Below are 14152 nucleotides of genomic sequence, written 5' to 3' on the forward strand. Positions count from 1 at the left end.
TTTTAAATGCTTTCCCCTTTCTTTTGTTCACTTTACAGTCCAGGATACCTTAAAAAGTCACCTGCCACAGTGCGCACACCATGTGTAGCTCTCACGCTAACACCATTTTACGCATCACGTACTTTTTACAATCATGACCTTATATACTGAACCAGTGTGTGGTTCACTCTGCATCACAGCTTATGTGGGTAATTAGAGAAACAAGAGAGGATTAAGATGAAACTCTGAAGGTGTTTGGAGGCAGATTCATTGGACAATAATCTTGATATAAACTCAACATGCGGTCAACAGTTAACCAGCACTATCTTAATCTCTGTGGAGCTGTCAGTCACATCAGACCCATTACAAGCTGATAAAGGAAGAGGCAGAGATGAAGTGGCTGAAGGACTCAGCAGCTGCTAACAGCTCCTCATTCTTTCATCTCAGCAGCTCCTCCTCCCCATTTGCAGCCCAGCAGGAGCTGATCTGAGGAGAGGAGCTGAGACTTTACTCCAGAGGGAGAAGAAGAAGAAGAAGCTGATGCTCCTCGTGTAGTTCTGACTCAATAAACCATTGAAGCTGAAATCTTCTGTGTCCATAGGGTGTCATTTACAGTGGGGACGTTGGAGACATGTCCACACCACATTTTAAAAGCATAAGTAGTTAAAATGTTCATTTACAAATGACATTAAATGGATATTGATGTGACATTATGCAGGTTTGTCCCTCGCTGTAATGTTGAAGACACAATATGTCCTCCTTGCCTCCGTCTCGCAGGTCTTTCCTCTAAGAAAAGTACAAACATTATCGACTGAAGTGTCCAGAAACACCACGACAATCAGCACAAATGGAAACAAAATAATCCCAATTAGAAAAATAACTTTTTGAAAATATGATTCAGTGTCAAAGAATTCAAAGGATTGTTGTCAAATCCAGAAATGAACAAGTTAATGCAGTGAGATTAATAGTTTGCTGCGTCTCTAATGAGAGCCGCAGTTATCTTATTTAAAATATACAAGAGATGAATAAAAGAGAATAAAAAACACACATTCACGTCCACTCACCTCTCACGTACGCTCATACGTACCGAGGTTAGACAGTGGTCTGAAGACGAACACATTACTTTGACTTGTAGTAAGTAAAGTAGCAATACCAGTAATGGAAACATGCATTTAGATTCTTATTGAAGTAAAAGTACAAATGTATCACTGGCAGACTGAGACGTGAGACTTTTATCTGTCTGTGAAGTCAAACAACGACATTTTTATTTGGTAGCTCTGAGAGTGAATGAACAAATAAATAATTAAATACACAAGATAAATCTAAAGAGGCTGCTGCACTTAAATCAAAAGTAAAAGTACTCGTTAACCAGCAGAATGATGTCATACATCTTGTCTTTAACATTTTATTCACTGTTGGGTAAAACTTACAGCAAGTGATCACAAGTTATATGATATTAATTTACAGAGTAGCTGCTAACTATGAAATAAATGCAGTAAAGAAATGCAGTATTCCTCTCCTCTGAAATGTAGCTGAGTAGAAGTATAAAGCACCTCAGAATTGCGTACTTGAATTACAGTACTTGAGTACAAATACACTCGAACACTGATTAAACTACCCAAGATACTCCAGTATAATAAGATATTATTAACCGGTGTTGTAAAAAGTACCCAAAAGTCATACTCGAGTAGAAGTAAAGATATCGTTTTATAATATTACTTGAGTAAAAGTATCTTAACTAAAAAAAAGAGTAATTTTCTGGCAATAAATGTACTTAAGTATGAAAAGTACGAGTAAAAGTAAAATACATTAACTTAAAAATGTGCTACTTTGTCTGTGACTACTTGTAACTAGTAACTAAAGTTGTCAAATAAATGTAGTGGAGTAAAAAGTACAATATAAATTAACTTCACTACAATCTGGAGGCAAATAAAGTAGCAGAAAAAGTGTAAATACTCAAATAAAGTACGAGCACCCTCAAAGTACAGTACTTGAGTAGATGTACTTTGTTACATTCCATCACTGATATTAACTTTATTGATGTAAAAACGTGGATCACAAAGAGCTTTGGCGGTTAAAGCGACGGCAGGAAACTCAGAAAAACAATATAACAGAATAAAAAACAGATAAAAAGAAGAAATAAAAGACAGAATGTGCAACGCAGACGGAGGAATGAAGGTAAAACGTGCATGTTGCTGGTAATACTTCTCTACTCGAGTACAGTCTTGAATGCAGGACTTGTAGTTTTTGTCCTCACAGTGTTTTAGTGTTACCAAACACATCTTCACCGCTGTGTAACTCACATCCTCTGGCATGAGACATCAGTGCCTGCTTCACATCTTGGCAGTCAGATTCTCTCTCTCTCTCATTTTACTACCACCACATAATAAGCCACGTTTACTGACTTTTATACCGAATGTGATGATTAACGATTAATCTCTTCAACTCTTCAACTCTTCCTCTGAGTTTCTTTTACACGTATTAAAAGTTTTCCACAGTTTTTCTGCATCCAGCTCTCCATTAAAGGCGCACGATGCCGTATTTTCTAACGGCGGCACCGTCACATCAAAAGGAAAATATCCTCGATGTCTTCTGTGTTATTTTATGAACATTTCCCCCCAAAATTCAAACTGACATTTTTGTATTTTTTGGAAACTTTCAGCTCTTCCCCCAGAATCTTACAGTCAAAGTGGCTTTGAACAAAGTTGGACCGAACAACGTGAGTTTGTAAAAGCCGGAGCCATCGGTGGGTCACGAAAGGATTTAAGACGTGAAATAATAATCGTTTTCAATAAATTAGTGGCTGTGATCGTCTGCGTAGCTGCTCCTCTCTCTCTCGCTCGCTCGCTGACTAACTCCCCCTCCCTCTGTTAGCAGAGCCTCAGTCGGGCAGACTGTGGGGCACCAGAAAGCCTGTGTTTTGTTTTACTTGTGTTTAGTCCGTAATGATGCTCCTTAGCCTCAGAGGCAGCTCCGCACGTACACATGCAGCAGACAAATCCCTCTACTTGTCACCGGATAGCAACGTAAGGGCGAAGATCTCACTGTACAGCTTAAACAAACACAATAAATAGCTTTGGGTGAATGTGTGTGTGTGTGTGTGTGTGTTGGATCCTCAGTGTGTGACAGTGATCCTCTTGTGTTTTCCATGATACTGTTTGTTCCTGATGCGTAAAGCTCGTGATGGTCCGGGGTTCACAGTTGACAAGCTCTGCGGATGTCCACCTATTTCAGGTCTCGTGTGTCACAGTCAGGCGTTAAAGCTCCCGGAGGGATTAAAGGCTGGACGGCCAACAGCTGCCCTCAGACACGGATGATGCATGGGAATAAAATGCCACTTCAAAAATTATTTAAAAACGAATCTGCTAATGGAACAGGTGAAAAATTGTGTCGCAGCGTCGCAGCGTTCTCCTAAACAACTGAAGTAGCTGGGGACTTGTTTTAAAATGTTAAAAAAGCAACCGAAAATGGCTCCATGAAGCTCGTCAAGGTCTCCGAAAGACCCAACAGTGATTTGAAAAGACGTTTTTTACACCAAGCTTGTGCGCCGCTTCAGACGGGGTGCTAACACTTTTAGCTCAGCAGCTACAGTGAAGATTAAAAAGTGTAAATAACGTCGTAACATTGTTTTTTTTTTACATCCCAGCTCACTTCACCTGACTTTCCATCAGCATGGGGGGGACGAGATAACGACTGACTTTACATTTCATCCATTAAAGCGGCTACAAGGAACTTGTTTTGTGTTAATTCTGGCGGCCCCTGTGGACACAAGCGGTAGTGTTTTCACCGTCTCCTGTAGTAAAGATCTTAAACAGGCTGGCGTGTGTGTTTGTTTTGAAAGCACGGCCGTGTGCAGAATGCATATTGATGGATTAGTGTGTCTATTTGTGGCTATGTAAGATTAATACCCGTAATGTGACGATGGTGAATCAAAGTAAACTTTGTTTTAGTGCCGTATCGCCGCACTACAGAGCTGCTTCTCTCCTCAGGCTGTTTAGTTTTACAACCCGAAGCAAGCCGTAATCCGGCGTAGGTCATACAGAGGAATCAGTGTTAAAGACAGTTTCATAACCAGTTAAAAGTTCCTTGTTGTGCCTTAAATGTCACAAGATATTTTGACTGGAAGTAAGAAAAATACATGGGAAGATTTTACATTTGTGGAGTGTAACAGTCTCTTGTACTTTCTACCGTATCATAACCTGGTTTGGTCTGTTATTTTAAGTAGCAGGTGTCCCACCCAGACTACCTCTGTTTCCTTTTTCTTTCAGTATCTTTTCCGTGATTAGTTTTTACAACCAAACTCTGTTATTCCTCCCTGAGTTTCTATCTTTCCTTCCCTCAGTGTTCCTGCTGTAGCGCAGACTAAGTGCTGACGCCGGTCAGATGATTTGTGTGTGTAGTAATACGTGTTGACAGAGCGCTCGGTGCCTGCTAATACCAGCTGCAGACTGGAGGATGCAGGGCTGCTAATGCCCTTCGTCACTCCTGCGCTGGCTCTCGGCTCTCAGCGTCGTCGCACAGCGTGCCGCTCGGCTGTCCGCGGATCTCTCGCAGCCCTCAGATACCCAGCGGTGTAATGCTCCCAGCCTCCAGTAATCCATTAACTTAATGATATCTTTGGGTACAGGCTCATTTTATTGCTTCTCCTCCCCCTCCCCCCCTTTAACCTAATCAGCTTTCTTTTTTTCCTTTTTTTTTTTCTCTGTGGAGATATTCTGAAGCCAAAACCTTTGCTGCTGATTAAATTCTGCTACAGGCTTCAGATATTTTCCTGATCAAAGCAAACTTCTCTTTGTTAGCTTTGCCAACGATATCAAACACAAGTCGTTCATTTTTCATTACGGATGATAAAATTAGTTTTAATAACTTGGACTGGCTCATTAATAGGCCAAAGGTAGCCTTTGTGGCACCTTCATTACGGATACGATAACAAACCGAGCTCAGTTTCTAAGAGTCAGACTGTTTATTCAATGAAAATGACAAATTTTAAATAGTGCCGTTGAGCAGATGAAAGGATGTGCCGTAATGATCGGGTTTGAGCGCTCTGAATATGTGTTCGTCGCTCCGTCTGGACCACAGCTCTATAATAAAATGATACACAAAGTTTTCTGCTCTTCTCTCCCACCTTTTGATCTCCGTGACGCCGGCAGCCCGGAGAAAAGTTTCACTGGGAAGAGAAACTGTCCAGTTCTGAGACACATTTCACATAAAAAATATGTCTTTTTAAAACTTAAAAAAGCCAGGAAATCAAAAGACGGTGAACTTTTTCATCCGCCCACTTCTATTGTTTTATAAAACAGTGTTGATGTTGGAAGTGAAATGATTCATTATCCCAAAGAAAAATGACTGTTTACAAAAAGCTTTGTTGAGATCCTAAATATTCAGAAAACCACCGTGTCAAGTTAAATGTGTTGGGAAATCTGAATTCAGATCCACAACAAACTCATCCAGACGTGAGACAGCTTCCTTTATGATGAGAGACAACGCAAACCACGAAATAAATGTCGGCAGTGTGACTTTTCTGCAAACTACAAACACGAGGAACTTCACACTTCTTCACGTCGCAACTCTACATTTCTGTATGTTGAGAAAAGATCACGTTTGGATTAAAGTATCTGGTTTTGTTACCATGAACACGGCTTTACGAATGTTGAAACGCAGTCTCGAACACTGGTCTCTGGCTTTGCAGCCTTTTCGCCTAGCTGTAATGTCACAATCCTTCAATGTACAGATGTGAATTCAACTCATATACACTGAATGTGAACATGACATGACACGTATTGCAGAAATGTTGATGTGATACGTATGATACGTCCAAATTTGAACGGATCTGCGGTTTCAAGAAACATTTTATTCTGGCGACTGGGCTGGAAATGATGCAGACATGACAGAAAAACAAAAAATACTATTATAAAAGCAATATAAACTACATGTACGTATTCATAATGACGGTGCCATAAAGGAAGTGAGGAAGACTGAGAGTTGAATGAATGAAGCTTCACTCGTCTTTAATTTGTGTATCTCACTAGGTGACTGTCACTTAAAGTAAGAAACTACATCTGTTTAAATCAAACCCAGAGGAAATATATAATTAGTAGATAGATAAACTACAGGAAGTTAACTACAGTTGCAGAACTTTTTACTACTCCTGATTTCATGTCATTAAACTGTCGAACAAACAGCCAGAAGACAATAATATTTATTGTCTCGTTTTCTTGACAGATTTTCTCGAGTGGGTGATTGATTTGTTTAGTTGGTCTATAAAACTGTGGACTTTGGACGAATGGGGTTTCAAGTCTTCATACATTTCCAAAATATCTTTGGCCTTGAAGGAACATTTTCACAACATAAAGATGTGTTGTGTACATGTGACTCCAGTCCGTCACAAACTTTTACCTTTTAGCTTCCATGTCATTCGGATTTTAACGGCTCGTCAGTGAAGACAAACCCTGCTGTATAATTACAGTGGTTTATTCTCTGTACATCTGTCAATATGATCAAATATGAAGTAGTCGCTCCTCATTCACTGTCCAGATGTCCGGCTGTGAATGAAGGCAGGTGTTCGGTCACCAGTGGAACAGAGATCAGCTGTTTCTGTTGTCTCACGCAGCTCGTATGTGAACAAGTCGCTCTGTTAAAGCCTCTTGATTGTCAAATAGAAAGTTTTTAATGCACGTTCAGCGTATCAGTGGTATGCAGAAACGTACAACGTGCCAACACAACATTATCCCTGTTTTCAGCCCACCTTTGAGAATGACTCCTCGAAACCCAAACACTTCTGTCTTTAGTCACCTGTTCCTGGACCTCTACTTCGTACCAAACCACTGATATCTGAAAATATATTTTCATTTCACTACCTTTCAATATATTTAACACCTTGGGGTTTGCGTCTTGTATTTCCACTCTGGCGTTGTTTGTCTTAAATAAAAAGTATGCAGGTTATTTGTTAAATTAAGTTAAATTAAGCGCTGAATATGAGATAGCGTTTGTCGCTGCCCCGCATGAGCAGTTTGTTGGTGTGCAGTCCTCTGAAAGGCAGACACGTCCTGTCAAAAGTTTTTATTTGTTTGGTAAAGGATGCTGTTTGGCACGCGGCCCAGTTCATTGTGCTCTCCCACACATCAGATAATTGGAGGCTTTTGAAATATCCTCTCTGCTTCTGCTGCTGCTGCTCCCCGTCCTGGTCACGATGTTCAAACTGGGATGCGTGGCAAGGTTGATGTTGATGTTTCCAGCATTTTTGTCCGCTGTAAATTTCACCGAGCTGGGTTTGATGACTTGTGGGGGGTGATCCTGCTGTTTGATGTCCAGAGCTCGTTAATCCAAACCTCATCTGGTATGCAAGGTCAGACCCTACTTTGATGTGCACGGGCCGGCTCTGCCAAGTCTAGAGAGTCGAGAGGGCACCGTCCGTTTAGCAAAGATCAGGAACTGTTGCAACCCTGACACATGTTGGCTCCGGTCCATCAACTACTGTGAGGATGAGGTCTGGTTTGTTAAAGGGGCCTCTTTAGCTCTCCTGCAGCAGAAAAAAGCGCACACATGAACATTTCCTGAGAAGCTGAATCAAATAGAAATCTTTTCCCAAACACACCAGCTAATTGGAGGAATGTGTGGAACTTGTATGTTTTCCTCGGGGAGCCGCCGCTGCAGTTCACAGGACGAAAGCTCCGTGATGACCCAGAGTATATAAACGAAATGCACTTTAAAGACTCAATTATCGCCGTGATAAAAACTTTCTTTAACAAGAAACAAGAGATAATTAATAACGTATTCACAGTTGATTTGCAAGAATTCAAAACCTTTTTTTTTTTTTTTTTTTGCATTTTTTTGGTTCAACTTCCTTGGAAACGGAGAGGAATGAGTCGAAAACGGCGTGTTTGTTATGTAAAATAAAGCAACAACAGCCCCCACTTTGCACCCAGCGCAGGAATTCACTGCAATTAACTCTTGAGCGTCGCATGTAAATATGAAGGTTTGGGGCTCCGCGGGCTCACTCACACAGGGATCCTGGGCCTTTGTTCTCTCCCGGGGCTTTGGCCCGCCGCCACACTGCCTCAGTTGGCGGCACCTAGCTATAATTTTCTCACAATGGCTGGCGTGTGAGCCGTCCATCATTCCTCTCCCGTGTCTCCCTGTTTCTCCCGAGCACCCACCCTCCCCTTCCACTGGCAGGTTTACCCGTTCCCGAGGACATGCCAAGTCTTTCCTATCATTCTGTCATCTTACACAACTAAACAAGCTGCCTGAGGATATTTATTAATTCACACTTGGCTGTGCTTTGATCAGATGTTAAGTATCATTTCTGAGAGATTCTCAGACGTACTGCAGGATCTCTGCAAATTGTTTCCAGGTCCACCTCTTTCTGATTTAGCCTCTCACCTACAATAACTTCAGAGGGTCGATACCAAAGGAGCGCTGCTTGGTTGATATTTTTTTTCTGATTCCTAAAATACCAGAAGTATTCAGTATTCGCTTGATACCAAAAACAACATGATATTGGAAAAAAGTCAGGGTGCAAAGGCTGCAAATCCTCCAGGTCCACAATGCAACACAGCGTTGGTTTGAATCCAGAGATTCAACTTGAGAAAAATTAAAGGAGGAACCAAACTGCCAGGAGGAAACTGAAAGCTTCTCATCGAGCTGGATTTGTTTTCTAACTAGAATCGTGTCTTAAAGTCTTTGTCCTTGCCCAGAGGTTGTGGTTCTGGGTGGCTCGGGACAATTCATTATACTTAGGAGTCCTGGCAGCAGTCGGATGACAGGAGGCGAAGTTTCTGGTTTGGGAAATTGGGGATAAGTTTGGCCTCTTTCCTGGATAGGCTCAGCTGGATTGTCTTTGTGTTTCTCTCGTTTTCTCTGGGGGTCGAATATTACATGAATGCTGTTGTTTTTTAAAAGACAGCTCAACTGGGTTCAACAGGAATTTAAAAGGTTTTATATGTGGGAGCTTGAGAAGCATGACTTCAGGAGAACATTATGTGTTGATGACCGCATTTGCCGCAGCATTTTGTATCTTTGTATCAAGTCCAAGTCTGTCAGGAGTTCTGATCTGGTTGGATGGATGCTGTATGAAACATTATGTAAAATATATCCCGTCTTAAACTTTGAGACAGGATGGTAACAGTGAGATGTTATGGATCCCACTGGTCTTACTCCTTCTCTGATTGGTTGCCTTCATCAGTTTCATTCTCCACGCTTGACTCAAACTTTAACTCGTAGTGAAGCTCGTGAAGCGACAGCCGATAAGGTGCTTTATGAGCTGCAGTTTCCCCGGTAAACACCCTGACCTCTTCGGCCTCCTTCCTGGGCCTCCGCTGATCCTCTTGGGGTCACTCATCTTCCAAAGTGGACAGGCCAGGTGTTGGTAGGGCAGAGACATCCGAAGAGGTTGGTGTGTTTACCAGGGAAACTATAGCTCACAATCTGCTGTATCAGCTCGTGACCCAACTAACCTCCCTCCTTCCCTCTGGTTGTCCAGCAGACTACAAAAATCTCAGTCGAGGCTTTCATCATACGCAAATAAAAGAGCCAATCAAAGGCGGACTTCGGTGTGTCTTGCAAGAAATCCAGTGTGTTGTATAATGATGTGGTAGCGGTGCTTGCTTGGTGGCCTTTTGCTAGCTTGCATCACACCCTTACGGCCTAAGTGATTATCCAGCATGGCTTTTTGACATATATTGTATTAACATGTATCATGTTTTCAATAAGGATCCGCAATCTTGACCAGTGGAACAGTCTTCTGTCAAACATGAAGGAAAACAGGCCCAATGCAGCGCTGCTGTGTAGGAAAAGAAGCTGGTGTGTCACTAAAAAGTGAAGAAAATTGACTTTAAGTGTCCAAAGAGCCTGAAACCTTCACCACAATGTCACAGAATGACAAAAGACGACCTGCATTCACGCGACGGCCTCAGATTATCTGACTATCTCAAAAGCGAGATTACCAAAATTCCTAAAACATAAAGGTTATCAGGAGCAAACGCCCTCCAGCACCAGAAGCTGAGACTAAACCAACTTCGTGTCTCCATCCTGACGACGGAGCACCATCATTAACACGCCTGTGGGTTGCTGATATAATTGCATTCTGTCAAGGTGCTGCACAAACACGTCGCGTAAATACTGTATGTTTTATGGGCAGGTCGGGCCCCCACTGCAGGCATAATCCTGGATATCTTTCACAACTAAGATATCTTTGTTATGTTCATCTCACTTATTGAGAAGATAAACCTGACTGACAAGTGTCTCACATTTGACCTGGAGGGCCTGATACCCACAGAACATAGATTTGGTTTTAGAGGCATTTCCGTAGCTTTTGTTTGTCATGAAGTAGTTCAAGCACATTTCACCTCCCAAAACCACAAATTGGCGTTTTTACATTTCTGTTTGTGTGCGAGTTAAACAAACACGATACGACGTGTTAATTAGTGAGCTTTAGGTGTTGGTAGGCAGTCCTGGAGAGAGCCAGGCTATCTGTTTCCCAATCCCTAATCCCCTTACAGCTCCGGCTCTGTACTTAGCACACTTGAGAGTGGTACCAATTTTCTCACCCCAATTGTCAGAAAAGAGAGCGAATAAGTGCGTTTCCCAAAACCTTTAACCCCGACAGATTTCCTGGATACAAAACTGTAGATCACATAATCTCTTCTCTAAGTGGTTCTTGTCCCAGGGAACCACAAAAATGACAAAAAGATCATTTGTGTCGCTGCACTTTGCTTTGCATTCATGCACATTTGCATCTTCACCGGAGCTGTGCCTTGCTCAAGGACATTTTACTTGTGCCGATACCCTCAATTGTTCTGCAGATCCAAACTCACAAATCCTGTTTTTCAGTCTTTCCTCTATGCAGGCCACCGCTGCCCGAGCAGAGACGAGGAGAAGAAGGCTTATAAAAGACGGAAACAAGGGGAAGCAGGCGGCCGAGGATGGAAGACTACAGATTTATCACCGCGGCACCGAGTGGAAAGAAGTGCTGCTGGTCTGGAGAGCGGCGTTTCCACTTCACTTTAATTCAGTGTGAAGTGTTTAAGACACATGAGTGTGGTTTGGGGAGATAAATGGGAAAGCCAGGCTTTTTTCCGTGGAGACTGACACCTCCGTTTTCTGATCCATAATGAACTCTCTCAGGGAGTCACAGTTATTTGTTGACAGGTTGTGGTGGTAATTTACTGCATGTTGGTTCAGTATTTGAAGCATGTCTTGTTTTGAACTTCAGATTAATTCCCAACTGTTCTGGGTTTTTTTTTGTTTTTTTCTCCTGACACGACTGGAAGCCATCGCTTTAAACTTTCATTTAGGGAATATTAAACGACAGCTGCTTTGTTCTGAGCTGCACTGAGGGAGGATTTCAGAGGGATATCTGCCATCTAGTGGTGCAGATGTGTGCAGATGTTTTCCACAGCTGCTGCTGCACTGAATGCGTCGCTCTCTCTCGCTCTGTTTCCTCCCTCGGCTCTGTCTCGGTGATGATGGACACAGCATGCACACTGCCATGATTAAAAAGCACAAGTGTTCGGCATGTTAACCAGGACTAATATTAGCACTGGACATTAGCTCAGCTTTTATCTGATATATTTAGATCGAACACTGACGCTGAGGAATCTCTTTGAACTGTTTTGACGCAGTAAATCAAGAGCTTCCCTCGATGCATTTCATCTATAAAGCTTTTGTGACTTCAGAGAAGCTTTTTTTTTTTTTAAAAACACATTACGTTTACATTTTTAAAACACTGAGCATGTCTGCGTGTGTTTGAAGACAATTTCCTTTGTGTTGGCTCAAAGAAACGTGCACTAAATGGCATGTTTGATGAAAGCCGAGCGGCTCGGCCCTCATATTCTGAGGTCGTTGGCACATTAATGGCTGCTTTATTACCATAGCATGTTAACCTGAAGCGCCGCTTGCCGTCTAAGAAGAAGCCGTGGAGCTGCATGAAAATGATTACACCGCAATTATATGAGCCACTTTGTTGCGACTCCTCACTGGCCAGCTGTCTGCAGCCCGCTGCCAAGAAATAGATTAGTTTCACTGCCCGTCTAATAAGACTGTTAGACCAACAGCGTGAGCTCAAATAAATGAATGAAAGCTGCAGATAGGGGGACAGAAATAGATTAATATTGTCAGACTGCGGCGTGTGTCTTCATCCAGTCATAGCTGGAAAACTGGCAGAGGCGAAGGGGGGAGATTCTCATTATCTGCGAACAGCCAGGAGTGTCTCACCGCGATCAAAACCTGTCAAACGTTCTCACACAGGACGGGCCGACGTCAAACAGAGAGTGTTTTGTATCCCCGGAGGGCTGAAGCACAACCCAGGCGGTAATAAAACTCAGGCAGACCATGTTGGTCCTGTAAACGTAATCTGCAAAGTGTTAATTACAACCTGGCGCCTCTGTGAAGCTGTGTGTGCTGGAAGTCAGCTGAGTCGTCAGCGGCGTCCTGATCTCCTTCCTAAACAACACGGCTCGAGCCATGGCGACAGCCTTGGAAACGAGATTTTCTCTCTGTTGATGATCCTGTTTGAATGGGCCGCTTTAAACAAATTAAGAGGCAGTCAGATGCTGTGTTTGTGTGACCCCTTTCTCCTCAGGGGTGGTGGGACGGCGGGAGGGGGGGGCGCAGCCGGAGATCCTGTGTTGTTTACTGTCATTCATGTGAAGGACTGAGGGTGTGTGTGTTTACCACACACACCCTCTCACAGATGACACTCAATGAAAAGGCTCTCGGGCTTCAACCAACAGTTATTTTCATTGATGATTAATCTGTCACTTGTGTTTTGATTAATGGGCGAGTTCTTGGACGGAGACTTTGAGCTGATGATTCACTTTTCATGGAAAACCAAGATTGCTGCTGCAAATTGTTCTTGTCTAATGTTTCATCAGTTGATCAATCTGTCTATGATTGTTTTTGATTAATCAGTCAGTTGTTTGGTCTCTGAAATGTCAGAAAATGTTGAAGACGACGTCCTCAAATGTCTCGTTTTGTCCACAACCCAACGATATTCAGTTTACTGTCACAGAGGAGGAAAGAAACCAGAAAGTGTTCACATTTAATAAGCTGGTGTTAGGGAATTTTTACTTTTTCTTCGTAAAATAATCACTCAAACCAAAAGCACATTTCATACCCAGAGTGCTTTGCAGATTGCACAGGTGTAAACACAAGAAATAAATGATGAAACAATAAAAGCAGGCAGAGAAATGTGTAGAGAGTAACCATAACAACACACAGAATCAATTAAATAATAAATACAATAGAATACTTGAAAATTAATTGATTAATCAGATTAATCAGTCAGTTCTTTACACAAAACAGTTGATTAATCTCTAAAATGTTTCAAAGATTCATCTACAGTTATAATAATCTCTAGTCGCAGTCTTTCCTGCTGGTTTTCTTTCTGAACTTTTCTCTGTTTCTGATTATTTACATCCGTCAGCTGTCGGCTCTGTTTGATCCTGCAGAGCATTAAAAAACTGTTTTCATGTGCCGACTGGTTGTAAGGAAACGCATCCCTCCTCTGTTTGGTGAGACTTAAATGGAAGGTTTTTTCTCTGTGTACCTCCGTCTCTCTCTCTCTCTGTAGCCTCAGAGGACAGGCTTCGGTCAATGAGCCCCTCTTTCAGATTTTGTTATTTTGTTATTGTGTAATGGCCTCCAAAGGTTGAAGGATGGCTCCTCTACAGGTCTCCCCGAGGAGCAAAGCCTCTATCTAGACATTAATCTACTGCTGTGAGACAGACACGCTTGTTTAGCTAGCACAAAGCCCAGTAAGCTGTTGTCTCTGAGAAAAAGCTGGCCGTCTCCAGAGCCACTGGAGGCTGCGATGGCTGGAGCCAGAGTAATGACCTGTGAAATTCACCGATAGACTTGTCCTGTTGCACACAGGTCCGCCGGCACCGGGCCTTGTTCGCGGCCTGCCGCTGATTTATCAGCGCGCCTCTCCTGGTGCCATTGGCTTTCTGGAGTTTTATGTGGGTTGACCAGAGGACCCCAGTTTGGGGGAAATTAATGCAGTGTTTGTGAATGTCAGAGCTGGAAAAGGTCTTTATGAATCATTCCCTGACATTGAATTCACTTAAGAAACGCTACATTTTTAGGTGTTTGTTCCTGAATTATGTGGTTAAAATGTCAAATGTCTGAGCTCCATTTCCACTAGTGTATCATAGCAGTGGTTTCAAATATTTAC

Source organism: Pagrus pagrus (genome assembly GCF_965226575.1).
Source record: "Pagrus pagrus genome assembly, chromosome: 13".
Lineage (NCBI taxonomy): Eukaryota > Metazoa > Chordata > Actinopteri > Spariformes > Sparidae > Pagrus > Pagrus pagrus.